The following is a 15330-nucleotide window of genomic DNA, read 5'->3' as shown; positions in this document are numbered from 1 at the left end:
ACCATTACCTTGATCCTAAAACCAGACAAAGACCCCATCAAAAAGGAGAATTACAGACCAATATCCTTGATGAACATGGATGCAAAAATTCTCACCAAAATACTAGCCAATAGGATCCAACCGTACATTAAAAGGATTATTCACTATGAGCAAGTGGGATTTATCCCTGGGCTGCAACAGTGGTTCAGCATCTCCAAATCAATCAACATGACACAATACATTAAGAAAAAAAAAGAACAAGAATCATATGATCCTCTGAATAGATGCAGAAAAAGCATTTGACAAAGTACAGCATCCTTTCTTGATCAAAACTCTTCAGAGTATAGGGATAGAGGGTACGTACCTCAATATTATAAAAGCCATCTATGAAAAACCTACAGCAAATATCATTCTCAATGGGGAAAGGCTGAGAGCTTTTCCCCTAAGGTCAGGAACGTGGCAGGGATGTCCACTATCACCACTGCTATTCAACATAGTATTAGAAGTCCTAGCCACAGCAGTCAGACAACAGAAAGAAATCAAAGGCATCCAAATCGGCAAAGAGGAAGTCAAACTCTCACTCTTTGCAGATGATATGATACTGTATGTGGAAAACCCAAAAGACTCCACCCCAAAACTGCTAGAACTCAGACAGGAATTCAGTCAAGTAGCAGGATATAAAATCAATGCACAGAAATCAGTGGCATTCCTATCCACAACCAACAAGATAGAGGAGAGACAAATCAAGGAGTCGATCCCATTTACAATTGCACTCCAAAGCATAAGATACCTAGGAATAAATTTAACCAAAGAGGCAAAGGATCTGTACTCAGAAAACTATAAAATACTCATGAAAGAAATTGAAGAAGACACAAAGAAACGGAAAAACGTTCCATGCTCATGGATTGGAAGAAGAAACATTGTGAAGATGTCAGTGCTACCTAGAGCAATCTACACATTCAGTGCAATCCCCATCAAAATACCATCCACCTTTTTCAAAGAAATGGAACAAATAATCCTAAAATTTGTACGGAACCAGAAGAGACCCCTAATAGCCAGAGGAATATTGAAAAAGAAAAGCAAAGCCGGTGGCATCACAATTCCGGATTTCCAGCTCTATTACAAAGCTGTCATCATCAAGACAGTATGGTACTGGCACAAACACAGAAACGTAGATCAGTGGAACAGAATAGAGAGCCCAGAAATGGACCCTCAACTCTATGGTCAACTCATCTTTGACAAAGCAGGAAAGAATGTCCAGTGGAACAAAGACAGTCTCTTCAAGAAATGTTGTTGGGAAAATTGGACAGCCACATGCAGAAGAATGAAACTGGATCATTTCCTTACACCACACACAAAAATAGACTCCAAATGGTTGAAAGACCTAAACGGGAGACAGGAGTCCATCAAAACCCTAAAGGAGAACACAGGCAGCAACCTCTTCGACCTCAGCGACAGCAACTTCTTCGTAGAAATATTGCCAAAGTCAAGGGAAGCAAGGGCAAAAATGAACTGTTGGGATTTCATGAAGATAAAAAGCTTTTGCACAGCAAAAGAAACATTCACAAAACCAAAAGGCAACAGAATGGGAGAAAATATTTGCAAATGATATATCAGGCAAAGGGCTAGTATCCAAAATCTATAAAGAACTTATCAAACTCAACACCCAAAGAACAAATAATCCAATCAAGAAATGGGCAGAAGACATGAACAGACCTTTTTCCAAAGAAGACATCCAAATGGCCAGCAGACGCATGAAAAAGTGCTCAACATCGCTCGGCATCAGGGAAATCCAAATCCAAACCTCTATGAGATACCACTTCACACCAGTCAGAATGGCTAAAATTAACAAGTCAGGAAACGACAGATGTTGGCAGGGATTCGGAGAAAGGGGAGCCCTCCTACACTGTTGGTGGCAATGCAAGCTGGTGCAACCGCTCTGGAAAACAGTATGGAGGTTCCTCAAACAGTTGAAAATAGAGCTACCCTACGATCCAGCAATCGCACTACTGGGTATTTACCACAAAGATACAAATGTAGGGATCCGAAGGGGTATGTGCATCCCAATTTTTATAGCAGCAATGTCCACAATATCAAACTGGGGAAAGAGCCAAGATGTCCATCGACAGATGAATGGCTAAAGAAGAAGTGGTATATATACACAATGGAATATTATGCAGCCATCAAAAGGAATGAGATCTTGCCATTTTCAACGATGTGCATGAAACTGTAGGGTGTTATGCTGAGTGAAATAAGTCAATCAGAGAAGGACATGTATCATATGACCTCACTGATATGAGGAATTTTTAATCTCAGGAAACAAACTGAGGTTTGCTGGAGTGGTGGGGGGTGGGAGGGATTGGGTGGCTGGGTGATAGACGTTGGGGAGGGTATGTGCTATGGCGAGCGCTGTGAATTGTAGAAGACTGATGAATCACTGATCTGTAGTTCTGAAACAAATAATGCAATATATGTGAAGAAAAAAAAGCAGGAGGGGAAGAATGAAGGGGAGTAAGTCAGAGGGGGAGACGAACCATGAGAGATGATGGACTCTGAAAAACAAACTGAGGGTTCTGGAGGGGAGGGGTTGGGGGGTTTGTTTAGCCTGGTGATAGGTATTAAAGAGGGCACATTCTGCGTGGACAACTGGGTGTTCTGCACAAAGAATGAATCATGGAACACTACATCAAAAACTAATGATGTAATGTATGGTGATTAACAGAACAATAAAAAATTAGAAATATAAAAAGTGGTAGGATGGGGTGGGATAATGGGGGACTAATCACACTCAGTGAAAACTTGTCTGAGGCAGTGACGTTGACCTGACAATGAAACCCTGGGAAGCACCCCCACATGGAGAAATAGTAAGGAAATGTGTTAGGAAGAAGCGATTGATGATGTACACCTGCTGTGGTGGGAACAAATGTAAATTGTTTTTTTTCTAAAGACTGTAGTAAGGTATTAATTTCTGGGCCATCTTGAGAAAACTTGGAGGGTATTTTGAAATGGTGTCACAGAGGTAAGGCCCACACCATTTAGAGATCTTTATGTTGTGGGATGACATTTGGTTTTTACTCTGAGTATGACAGGAAGGTTTCAAATAGAGGGATGATATGAAATGATCTTCTCTGCAAGAAGATCAGTCAGGCAGCAGGAGATTATCACTGGGCAAGGGTAGGTTGGGTCTTGAACTGGTTAGCAGGTAATTGTGCTAGATCAGTGGGGGATGGAAGTGGTTCTGACCAGGGTGATAGCAGTGGAGATAGAAGTGGATGTATTCCAGAAACTGCTTGGGCAAATACTTTGTAGTCCTCCAGGATGATTCAGCCAGCTCTGCTTCTTACTTTATACTTCCAACAGGATCATGAATAAACTACCATTGCAGCATCTCAGATGCTGTGTTAGAATACCTGATTTTGTCATTTTCTTCCCTCCAGAATATAAACCTCCTGAGGATAGGAATAAAAAATGGGGTTTTCATATCATTTTGCTCATATTCAGTGCTCAGTACATGTTGTGGAGAGGAATTATTTAATGGCATTTGCTTTATCCTCCATAAATGTACATTCTCAAAAAACATGACCCCTGCAGTTGTATCAACTAAAACCTCAAAATGTACATATGATATATAATATGGCTCTTATATATGATAAATATTGTTATATATGCAATATATAATATATATGTGAACTATTACATATAACGTGTTACATATATGATACATGAGGAAATTTGTATGCTACAAATTTTTACATATCATATTTGTCATATATAATTATATGTAATATAATGTAATATATATTATATATAATTATAGTGCTAGAGAAACTTTAAAGCCTATTTCTTTTTTTAACCCTTGAAAATTAAACTTAGGAGAATATGTTTGTAATCTCCCTGTGGCCATGGCAAAAGGAGTCAATCACACATGTTTTCAATTTTTTGAAAGAAACCAGATGGAACTCCCTCAGTTTTCTTTACCAAATCATAAAGCTGATATCTGAACTCATCTTTTTTTCTTTGCTCCCTTTGCAATCAAAGCTACTGCTAGAGGGGCACCTGGGTGGCTCAGTAGGTTAAGTGTCCAACTCTTGATTTCAGTTCTGAATATGGTCTCAGGGTCAAGAGATCAAGTCCCCGCTAGAAATTCTCTCTCCGTCTTCCTCTGGCCCTCCCCACCACTTGCATGCTCTCTCTAATAAACAAACAAACAAACAAAATCTTAAAAAACAAAAACCTACTCCCAGTTATCTTGGTAATGAATACAATCCTGTCAACTTAATGAAATCAGTTTTCACCAAAATGCTATCGCAGCGAAGAAAATACACCCAACTGCAATATTCCCTCTGCTTGCATTTAGGTTCTCTTAAAACAATTACAAACACACACACACACACACACACACGTGTGCGTGCACTCATTCTATGACATTCAACTACACGGAGTTTACCATAGCTCAGTTATGGCAAGCCACCTACCTTCTTGGCTCTTTTGAAAATTACGATTGATTAATCATTTATGTAATGACTTTCATTTTTGCTTGCCCTCTAATACTCTGGCAAGGCATTATTTTTATCGTGCAGATTTTCTATCCACTTCATCTCACATGTGCTTGACATTTGGAATTCAACAACTTTGTCATGATTAAGTAACTGATCTAAACTAAATAATAACCTTACTGAACCTAATGTTACAAAGTCAAGTGTGGTTATCTCCAGAAGAGTGTTTTTGGGTGGGAGGAGAAGAAGAGTCCTGGTTGAAGAAGCACCCATGAGTTGTAACCCCCACTGCTAACAAAGCAGCACTCCTGGTCTAGGGTAGCTCAACTTCATGGGTGAGGACTAGGGAAATTCTTGACAACACCAGTCATAACAAAGCAATATTCTATATAACTGTTTCTTTTAGGGTCTCTGAGTGAAAACTCAATTGGTAAACATGTTTCATTTCATAAAACATAACACTCATAGACTTACTCAATGAGGCTTCTCTATAATTGATGAGTATTTCATTTAGTGTAACCCATTTGTTATAAAAGGACTTCTAATCTAACCCGAAACTAAGCTCTGTTCACATCGCCGCTAATGTACACCTTAGTCACCATGGGGGCAGTAAAGAGAATGTCAGAATTATTATCAACATTTTTGTGTGTGTGTGGTGGGTAAAGTACTTCTACATCCAGCAAAATTCTTTGCTAAACTCAGGTCCTTATTTTGTTATATGATTTTTGCTCCTTTGGTTCTTACTGAAAAGACTGAAAACTTAGAGATAATGAAGTACTATTTGTTTTAAGTGGAATGAACAAAAAGCAGCACTTGAGTTGAAATGGTTTGTGTTTATGTACCCGTAGATGCTTGTTGACTACACACAAACAACCATGCTGAAGCATAATCATCCAAGGGAACAAAGCTGAGATAATTCCCACAACGGCTATTTTTAGTCAGTAATAATTCTATGTTAACCAACTGGTGTTTTCTGCTAAAGGAGAGATGACATTTCTGTTGATAATAAGTTGTATGTGTTCTACAGCTGCATCTTCGTGGAATAACAGGCTCTCTCTAAGTTCCTTTGCAACGGGAATTAACGATCACATGATCTTGCTTTTTTTTTTTTTTTTTTTTTTTTGTCATTGCTCTGTCTTTATGCCCTGCTTGATGTAAATAGGGGTACTGGCCATTGCTTAAATGATCTTTTTTTTTTTTCTATCTTTCATTCAGTATGCCAGTTTTCTTTAACACTTAAGTTTAATGTTGAGAAAGAAATGAAGTGTCTCAAAAAAAAAAAATCTCCTTAATGGTTGTATTTATTTAGTGACATAAATAACTTTTCTTTCTAAAGATGTTATGTGATAACTGGCATGCTAAAATTTTACTCTATGTCTAAGGTGTATAGAAACACATGAAACCAAATACCAAAACTCTCTAGACTTCAGTAAAAATTGGAATCTAACTGCCTCATTTCAGGAAAGAAGTTTGAATTAGAGATTAAATAATTCATTTGAATTGATCTTCATAGTCAGTATCAGCTTAAACTAGTTATCTTTTCCCTTACAAATCACCTGCACAGAAAAATATTGCATTGTCTTTCTGACTGTCACTGTTTGAGATCCTCGTATTGGTTTCATGAGGTCTCTTAGACAAAAGCTTATGGTGTTGGAAGGAAAAGATGAGTGGGGGGAAAGGAGAGTTGCTCAGGAGAGTTGATGCCTGTCAGTTTTAGGCAGCACATGCAGATATTAGACTGTTTGGGAACTCAGAGTAGATATCAGCATTTACCTAATATGTGACTTAACAATGCCATTATTTTTGATTAGCATGCAATATTCAGAAAATATTTACTAATCCAGAGTCTTCCAAAGCATGGCTATACAGCAGTGGGATAATGATTAACAACATGGAACTCTCCATGCTTACACCTAAGTTTTCTAATGAATCCAGTTAATATGAAGACCTGGTTGCTGGGCACAGACCATGTAGACACCTTACATAATGCCACTGAGAATGGAGCACGATCATGTTTTGAGATCATTCTATCTCATGACAGCTAATATAGCATGCAAAGTGCCATAAGAACATTCAGGACAAATACTGGCAAACGGAAGAGATTTTGAAGTGGTATATGAAATAGCAAACAGTTTTGATGTCCGACAGGTCTACATCTGAGACTTGGATCCTCATCCTAATAACTCTGTGAGCTTCATCAGCTAACCTCTCTAAACTACAGTTTCCAAATCTATGTATCTGGGATAAAAATATCTAAACCTTAAAGATGCAATGAAATGTGTGTAATACACTGAATATAATTTTAGCACATATAAATAATAACCCTTTATCATAATTATAAATTTGTTTCTGTAAATAATTGGTGCAATGTTCATTTTGTTAAATTGAGATCAGAAAGAAAATATTAAAATTTTTTTTTCTCCACCTGGGCCAACTGGGTAGCCTAGTCAGTTAAGACTCCGACTCTTGATTTTGGCTCAGGTCATGAACTTCGGGTCATGAGATTGAGCCCCACATCAGGCTCAGCATGGAGTCTGCTTGGGATTCTCTCTCTCTCTCTCTCTGTCTCTCTCTTTCAATAAATAAACAAACAAACAAATAAAATCTTTAAAAAATATCTTTTCTCCTCCAAATTAATGGGAGAAAAATATAAAGTGAGTTGTAGGGGTGATATATAAGGGAATTGTAATATCTTTACAGTTAAGCCAGTTCACTTATTCATTTCCGTTTTTTATGTAAATAGTTGTTAGTAAACTGAAGAGCTAGGTAATAAGATGATCTATCAGTCAGGAGAATCTTAGTTTCATAACAGAAATGGCATTGACCTAGGCTACTACAATGTGAGTTCTCCCAGTAAATGCTTGTGTAATCCAGGACAGGTCAGCTATTTGTGTGCGCATCTTTGCATATGAATAATAGAAGTGGGTCCTCATGGTGTTTGAGGTCCCTTTTGGACACAAATTTCCATGGTTCCGTGAACGTATTCTCTACTTGCTGATATAATAATGCTTCTTCAATTTATTTAATCTTGTGATGCCAAATGGGAAATCAACACAAAGCCTCACATTTTAATGTCATTTTATTTTTTAATTTTTTTAAAAATGACATTTATTCAGCATCATGATCAGCCTATTACATTTAGCAATCAATACCATGTCTGCAAAAAAATCTACACTAAAACCCTTTGTTGGAATGCTTTACACTTTCTACAGAACAGAAACTAAGATAACCTGTTATATAATTAGTCACAAATATTGTCCTCAAGTTTTTGCCCGTACACGTTGAGAATTGTCCAAAACATGTCTTCTTTGTAGCAGCTAGGCCCTGCTACCACTGTGCTTGGCTGAGTTCACAAATCTCTTGTAACCCGTATGTTCCCTGTCACTTCTCTGGCTCTCCTCTCCTGCTAAGCTTTGTTTCCTGGCAGTCATGAAAACCTCCCACTGCTGTAGCTACTGCTGTTGCTGGAAATGCCATAGCTACCTCAGTTTCATGGTTTGGCAAAGTATTGGCCTCCACCATCATAGGGGCCAGAGCGTCTACCTCTACAGTTTCCTCCTTTCAGGGGTCCAAAATTTGAAGATTGATTGTTGTAATTGCCAGAATCATTAGAGCTTCCACCACCTCCAAAATTGTTTCCGTCATGACCAAATCCATTATAGCCATCCCCACTGCCCCATATCCACCACCTCGACTGCCACCAAAGCCACCTCGCCCACTGAACTTTCACCCATAACCAAAGTCGTCATTCCCACCCAAACCACCTCCATGACCACCACCAAGGTTTCCAGAACCACTTTAACCTCTCTGGCTGGATGAAGCACTAGCCATCTCTTGCTTCGTAGGTTTTTCCTTACTCCACAGTTGCGGCCAGTCACAGTATGATTTTTTTTTTTTTTTTAAGATTTTATTTATTTGAGACAGAATGAGAGAGAGAGAGAGAGAGAGAGAGCACATGAGAGGAGGGGGGAGGGTCAGAGGGAGAAGCAGACTCTCTGCCGAGCAGGGAGCCCGATGCAGGACTCGATCCAGGGACTCCAGGATCATGACCTGAGCCGAAGGCAGTCCCTTAACCAACTGAGCCACCCAGGCGCCCCACAGTATGATATTATTGAATGACAATCTTATCTATGTAGTCATGGTCATCATATGTTATAAAAGCAAACTCTTCTTGCCACTGCCTCGGTCAGTCATGCTTTCACTTACTTCAATTTTCCCATACGGTTCAAAGTAATCTCTCAGATGATGTTCTTCTGTGTCTTCTTTATTGCCACCAACAAAAATCTTTCTCACAGGTAAATGGGCAGTAGGTCTTTGAGAATCTTCTCTTGAGACAGTCAGTCCTCTTTGGTTCCACAACTCTTCCATCCACCTTGTGTGTCCTTGCATTCATGGCTGCCTCCACCTCCTCCACAGGGGCATATGTGACAAACCCAAAGCCTCGGGGACCTTTAGTATTTGGATCGCTCATTACCACACAGTCTGTGAGCATTTCCGTTGCTCAAAATGGCTCCTCAGACTCTCATCGGTTGTTTCAAAGCTCAGACCTCCCATAAAGAGCTTCCACAGCTGTTCAGGCTCTTTGGGAGACTCTCACTTAGACATGATGGCGGCGGGAGGGGAGACTTTAACATGCTTACTGGGACGTGTCCACAGGCAGAGAGCTTAATGTCATTGTAGATTATTTTGCTTTCTTCCCTCTCAAATGTACAGTTACTGGAAAGCTGTAGAGTCGGTAAAACATACTGAGGCCCTAATCTTTGCTGATCTTTTGTTTTATAAGCTGTGCTGGGTTTTACTGTCAATAACTAATTTCTTTTAAGGAGAGGTGGTCACTTTGATATTGTGTTAATAGAAAGGTCAAAAAAGTGTCAGTCTTAAGGATCTAAATTGTTGAGCTACATTTTGTTATTTCTAGTTTTCCATTTTCAATTTTTATACCTCATATATAAAGCTACACTTTCTCACTGAAAAAATACTGCACTGACAGCTCAAGAATATTAAATACACATACACATATATATGTAATTACAAGGTGTAGTGAAAAAATGCTGTCCCAAGTAAGTATAATCATATTGGATATTTTCAGGACTGTATTAAATTCAGGACAGTCTATTAGATGAGCCATGCCACTGTATAGATCAGACTATATTTAATATAGTTTGTTTTTTATATAATTTCATTGGTCATGATTTAAACTGTAATGAAGCTAACATTCTACAAATACATTGTTTTATAGAGTTTAATTCTTTATATTAATCATATCCATTAAGTGAGTTTTCAGTATAATGAAAACAACATTTATAATCTTTGAATTCCAATTGCCACTAGAAATCCCATGTCAGGGCAAATTGGGGCATGTGGAAAAAGGATAATGTTGCTTTCATTAATGATCAATTTCAGGTTTCTGGCTTTCTGGGCCTTTGTGTATCTTCAAAGAAGAATAGAAAGAGCTTTTAGAATTTGTTACTTGCTCTAGTTTATGGGAGGCTGACCTTATTTTGGACTGGTTTAGTTAAAGGATGTAATAAAAAGGCAGATTAGCCTCCCAGACCTGATCCGTCTGGCATGGTTTATAAAGGCAGCAAAATCTAAGCTGAGATAGGAAGCATGAATTGGAGTTGGCTGGGCCAGGTAGGTGAAGGTGATATATTAGATTACTTGGGCCAATGAAATAGCATGTATGTGGGTCCGTCAATGAGAGAATGTGGTTTATTCTAGAACCTGAAAGGAGTCTCTAATTAATAGAATGTAGACATGAAATTTGTTCTATGTGGGGTGTGGGCACTGATGTAGGGAAGTGGGATGTAGCTGGACTATTACCCAGAGATTGACTGACTTGAGGTTTCATTACACATATAATGAACTTTGGAATGGATTCTAGAAGCCATGAGGAGACAACCCAGTGTTTTAAGTGAAAAGTGACATGATCAAATTTCCATCTTAAAAATTGGAAAAAAATTAGATTCTTGGTGTCTTAGAACTTCTGGAGTTAGAGGACAAAGGATGGCTTGCACTTACCTTCAGTAAGAATATAGATCCCCAGAGGAGTGAAATGACTTGCCTCAGCATCACAGTGCTCTGGAAATAGAAGTGGAAGGACTGTGGAAACACGCAGCCTAGCACTTGCAGGCAGGCACTCTGGGGCAGGTGGAAGGTATTAAAATTCTTTCTTAAATAAATAAAACACTCTTATGGGCTGCTATGAGTCGTTCAAACTCACCAAACAAACAAAAAGCAATGAAAGTAAGAAAAACAAAGAAAGAAAATAAGAACCCTGCTAAATGTTACCTTTCCATAACACTAATGAAGTGACTAAATAAAATCTTTTTTTAAAAAGCATTTCTCCTTGCATGATATAATTTTCTGCGAGAGGTCAAGATGTAAAAGAACTATCAAAATAGTTCATATCAAGCAAATATTTTCCCAAAATTTCCAGGCTATTATAAAATAGGGGTCTAAACAAAGTAGATTTTTAAGTGTAACCCCATTATCGTTTCCTCAGGGAGGCACAGATTTTATTACTCTACGGGTCAAATGACCATCTACTCCTCTGTATCCAGACGGTTTTTGAAAATATATTTATCTTTCTTGAATATGTGGATTATAAATATAATAACAGTGTTAGATTTACTTGCTAAGAGTAATGGTATCAATGTTATCAAGAGTTGAGGGTGTCATAAGAGAGTTAAAGATCAAGAAAAAAGACCAAGATCATTTTGACCGAGGAAAAATAAATGACTTCATCCTTTTCTCCCAGTGTTTGCTGTCTAACAGTTTAGAAAAAAACATGCCCAAATTCTCCAAAGAGTTTTCACGTAATACACTCTTCACCTCTGTATTGGTTTTCTAGGGCTGCCATAGTAAAGTACTACAAATGGGGTGTCTTAAACCACAGACATTTGTTTTCTCACATTTCTGGAACTGGAAGTCCAAGGTCAAAGTGCTGGCAGATTTGGTCTCCTCTGAGGCCTCTCTCCTAGGTTTGCAGATGGTCACCCTCTTGCTGCCTCTTTACATGGTCATCTTTCTATATATGTGCTCCCTGGGGTCACTTTTTTGTATGTCCAAATTTCTCCTCTGGATGAAAACTGGATTAAGCCACACTCTAATGGCTTCATTTTAACTTCCTCTTTAAAGTCTCTTGTTCCATATACAGTCACATTCTGAAATACTGGGGTTATAGCTTCGGTGTATAAATTTGGTGGGGACACGGTTCAGCTCTATGACAACCTCCAGAGGTTTCAGTGACACTTTATTACCCTGACTTTCTTTCTAGGCCTTCCCCTATTTGCCTTACTCCACTAATTAAAGTTTGCTCATGCTTGCATATGAGATGCATTACCCAATTAAGTGTCTACACCTTTTGCATCCGTTTCTGTAAAAGCTACCTAGTACTGCATTAATAACACACTTCAGAATCTTCAGGAATAATTTTATAGATAAAAATCTTTGCTCTAAATACAATTTATAGGTCACTGATATACAATTTTCCACTTAAGTTTTTCTACATCAGATTCTAATTATCACATATCTTTCTATTGGATCCCCATCTAGATTGTAGTTATGAATATGGGAATGACATTTAATATCTTTGTAGTGTTCAACAGGGTGTCCTGTACATATCATATTCTCAAATAATGCTGTTTGATTAAGTTGCTGATCAGTATCATATTTCTTTTCAGTGTTACCTTAATGGCTTTGTGAATTCCCAGGGCTAACTTTCATTCACCTTATTACTTTGTAACCCTCTCCAGGCTTGAGTGGGCTGTTAAATGTTTTAGATAGCACTGTAGCCACGAGGGTTACCTTAGTGCACTGCCATATAGTGTATATACCTCCTGGATTGTCAGGCTTGTTTTTACTGATGTGGATGGATGGTTATCTAGATGTACTCATCATATCTTGCATTTCCTCGTGTGTCCTCTCAAGAAGATGGGCTGGCCTGATAGAGAACTATTTCTCTTAGATAAATGTTATACAAGAATCTGTGCTCTTTTATGATAATCTTGAAAGTCATAGGCAATTTTGAACTATGCCATAGTATTAGGTGAAAGATTCATATTGATCTCCATTAATTATCAAGGTTTGTTTTTAGAAGATTTGTGGAATAAGGGTTAGAAACAAATTGATACCTGAACTAAGTAGCCAATAACAACCCAGTTCCCCATGTGATGTTTTTTAAAGATTGATTTATTTGAGAGAGAGAACACACAAATGGAGGAGGGAGAGGGACAAGCGGACTCCCCACTGAGCACAGAGACTGACATGGGGATCCGAGATCATGACCTCAGCCGAAACCAAGAGTCGGACACCCAACTGACTGAGCCACCCAGGCACCACCCCCCATGTGATTTCTTGAAATGGAAATCCTGTGTTGTAGCTCCTTCAGATTGAAATAATACACAAAATGTCAAAGTGAGTAAAGGGCTTTCAGTAGTCATTGTCTGTGTATTCTTTCTTGTTGCAAAGTAAGTCACTTAGAGAGACACAGCATACAATGTCAGTAGCTCCCACCGTGTTAGTATTTTATTGTTCTGACATATGTCCTAAAGTTTAAAAAGCAATTAAAGGTTGCTGTTCCATAGTCATTAGCTTTGGTTGTTGCAGTCAATCACCCATAGAAGTCAGAGCCATATCAGTTTTTTCCCCCATCCTCATTGCACAATCAACTGCAGTCATTGTCCTCCCTTATCATTAAAAGGAAAATGAACCAAGGAAACTGCCAAGACTCACAAGTGAATTTGTAATGTGAGAAACTCTTACAACTTTACTTGAGGGAAGATATCCCCATCATGTTGAATAAACAATAAAAATATATGAGATTAACATTATAAATGGAAGTGTTCCATCTACTTTTAAATGGATTAATCATTTTCTAGTTTTAAAATGTGTATTTACTCCAGAAAAAAATGACATGAATAATTGACAGAAATACTTAGATATTTTAGATGAAATTCACTCTTGTCTCAGTGACGTGATCACTTAAGGATTATTTGAACAGAACCTGATCTGTCTATACAATTAGGGAGTAAAAGAAAAATATAAGATGGTCATGTTTTGAGTGTTCTTACTGAGTTATGTAACCTTAAAACAGCTTTGAATAAGTTAAGGACATTATTTTTTTCAATAAGCTCATTTTGAAAGAATAAGTTAGAAACAGGCAATTTTATCTTTACTTATATCTTACCCTCTACTTTTCACATTTTATTTCAACTCAGGCCTCATTTATTGATAATATATTCTGCATTTTTTACATCATCAAAAAAAGGGGGGATAGTGTAACATAGTCATATAATTATAAGAGACTAGAGTTACATTCCAAACTTTCTGATATTCATCAATTTTTTATAATTGGGTTAAACCTATATGAATTATAAAACATAGTTTTGGAAGTGGGTATCCACACCTAATTGTGAAAACTACATACAAGTAGTCTTACTGAATACAAGTTGTAGCACAACATGCTTCACTGATCAAAAAGGGAGATGATGTTTTATTTGTTACTTATGGTCAGCTTCCTCTTTAGTTTCTAACCAGTTTTGGCCCAGAATATTCTTCCTGTGTTTCTGGCCAGAACTTTTTATTATTCAAATTACCCGTGTGCCTCCTTTGAGCTAATATTTTCGGGGTCCTTGTTTGTAAGGGTTGGGAGACTTTTCCCATAAGTGTTTCCCTCATATGTTTGTTTGTATTCTTTTTTTTTTTTTAAGATTTTTTATTTATTTATTGGACAGAGACACAGCGAGAGAGGGAACACAAGCAGGGGGAGTGGGAGAGGGAGAAGCAGGCTTCCCGCAGAGCAGTGAGCCCGATGCGGTGCTCATCCCAGGACCCTGGGATCATGACCTGAGCCAAAGGCAGATGCTTAATGACTGAGCCACCCAGGCGCCCCTGTTTGTTTGTATTCTTAAACAGTGGTCCTTGCTCCTGTGCAGATACCTCTGGCCAAACGCACATTTGCCCCCTCGGCAAATTGCTGGGTTCTAAGTGTGGAAGTTGATCCGGCAACAAACGTCAGAGTAAATGTTCTTGACCATTTTGTAATTTGATTAAGTGATGAAATTGATGGATACTTTCTTCATAAAGATGCTCATCACACAAACAGTTGCATATAATTTAAGAATTCCTTTTTGAACTTGACCTGGTTTAGAGGTGACTTTGAATGCATTTCTTTGTGTATTTTCATTATATATGAATTTTTTTCTTATTCTTTTCCCCTTGGTTATATTAAGCTGCTTACTAATAGTTAGGAAAGTGCTACTTAAGAAACTAGAATATCTCTTTCCATATGAATATGTGATAAAATTTATTGCAACTTACATGATTTATTGAACTGAGTCGCCCCTGAAGCAAATGCATTATTAAGTAGTTAAAAAATTCATGACATGTCCTTAACACACTGAGAGTGCCTTAGAGGAGCTCATTCATCCGATAAATATGTATTTAACAAAATTGCTTGAAATGAATCTCTTTTATGGGTTTTTGTAATTATTGTTCTTATTTAAGACTTATATATATATATATATATAGCATAAATAACAATGTTTTTCACATAGGGTTGTTGAATGCAAATAGTTATTTTCTTTGTGAATATGTGATAAAATGCTTTGTTGCATCATTAAAACTGTTCAATAGGCTGTGATTTCCTAGAACATACTCTCTACCTTGTACATAGCTGCCTTTCTATTTTGAGATTTAAAGGAACACTGCAGTGGAAACCTTCTGTGATTTCTGACTGTGGGTATTGGACTCCGAGCTCAGTCATTTGGTTGCAGAATGAAGATCTTAAAACTTAGCCTTGAGTTTTCAACCAATTATGTTCAAAGGAAAAGGGCTATTCAAAAAAAGTTCT

General features: G+C 37.8%; 1 protein-coding gene across 4 annotated transcripts in view; it reads left to right on the top strand.

Annotated features, from left to right (window-relative positions):
* Positions 1 to 15330, top strand: part of DPP10 (dipeptidyl peptidase like 10) — a 1417029-nt gene that overhangs the window by 972469 nt on the left and 429230 nt on the right. The window lies entirely within an intron of this gene.

Source organism: Zalophus californianus, chromosome 3, assembly GCF_009762305.2.
Source record: "Zalophus californianus isolate mZalCal1 chromosome 3, mZalCal1.pri.v2, whole genome shotgun sequence".
Taxonomy (NCBI): domain Eukaryota; kingdom Metazoa; phylum Chordata; class Mammalia; order Carnivora; family Otariidae; genus Zalophus; species Zalophus californianus.
The sequence above is the reverse complement of the archived record's forward strand: the minus strand, read 5'-3'. Positions and strand labels throughout refer to the sequence as shown.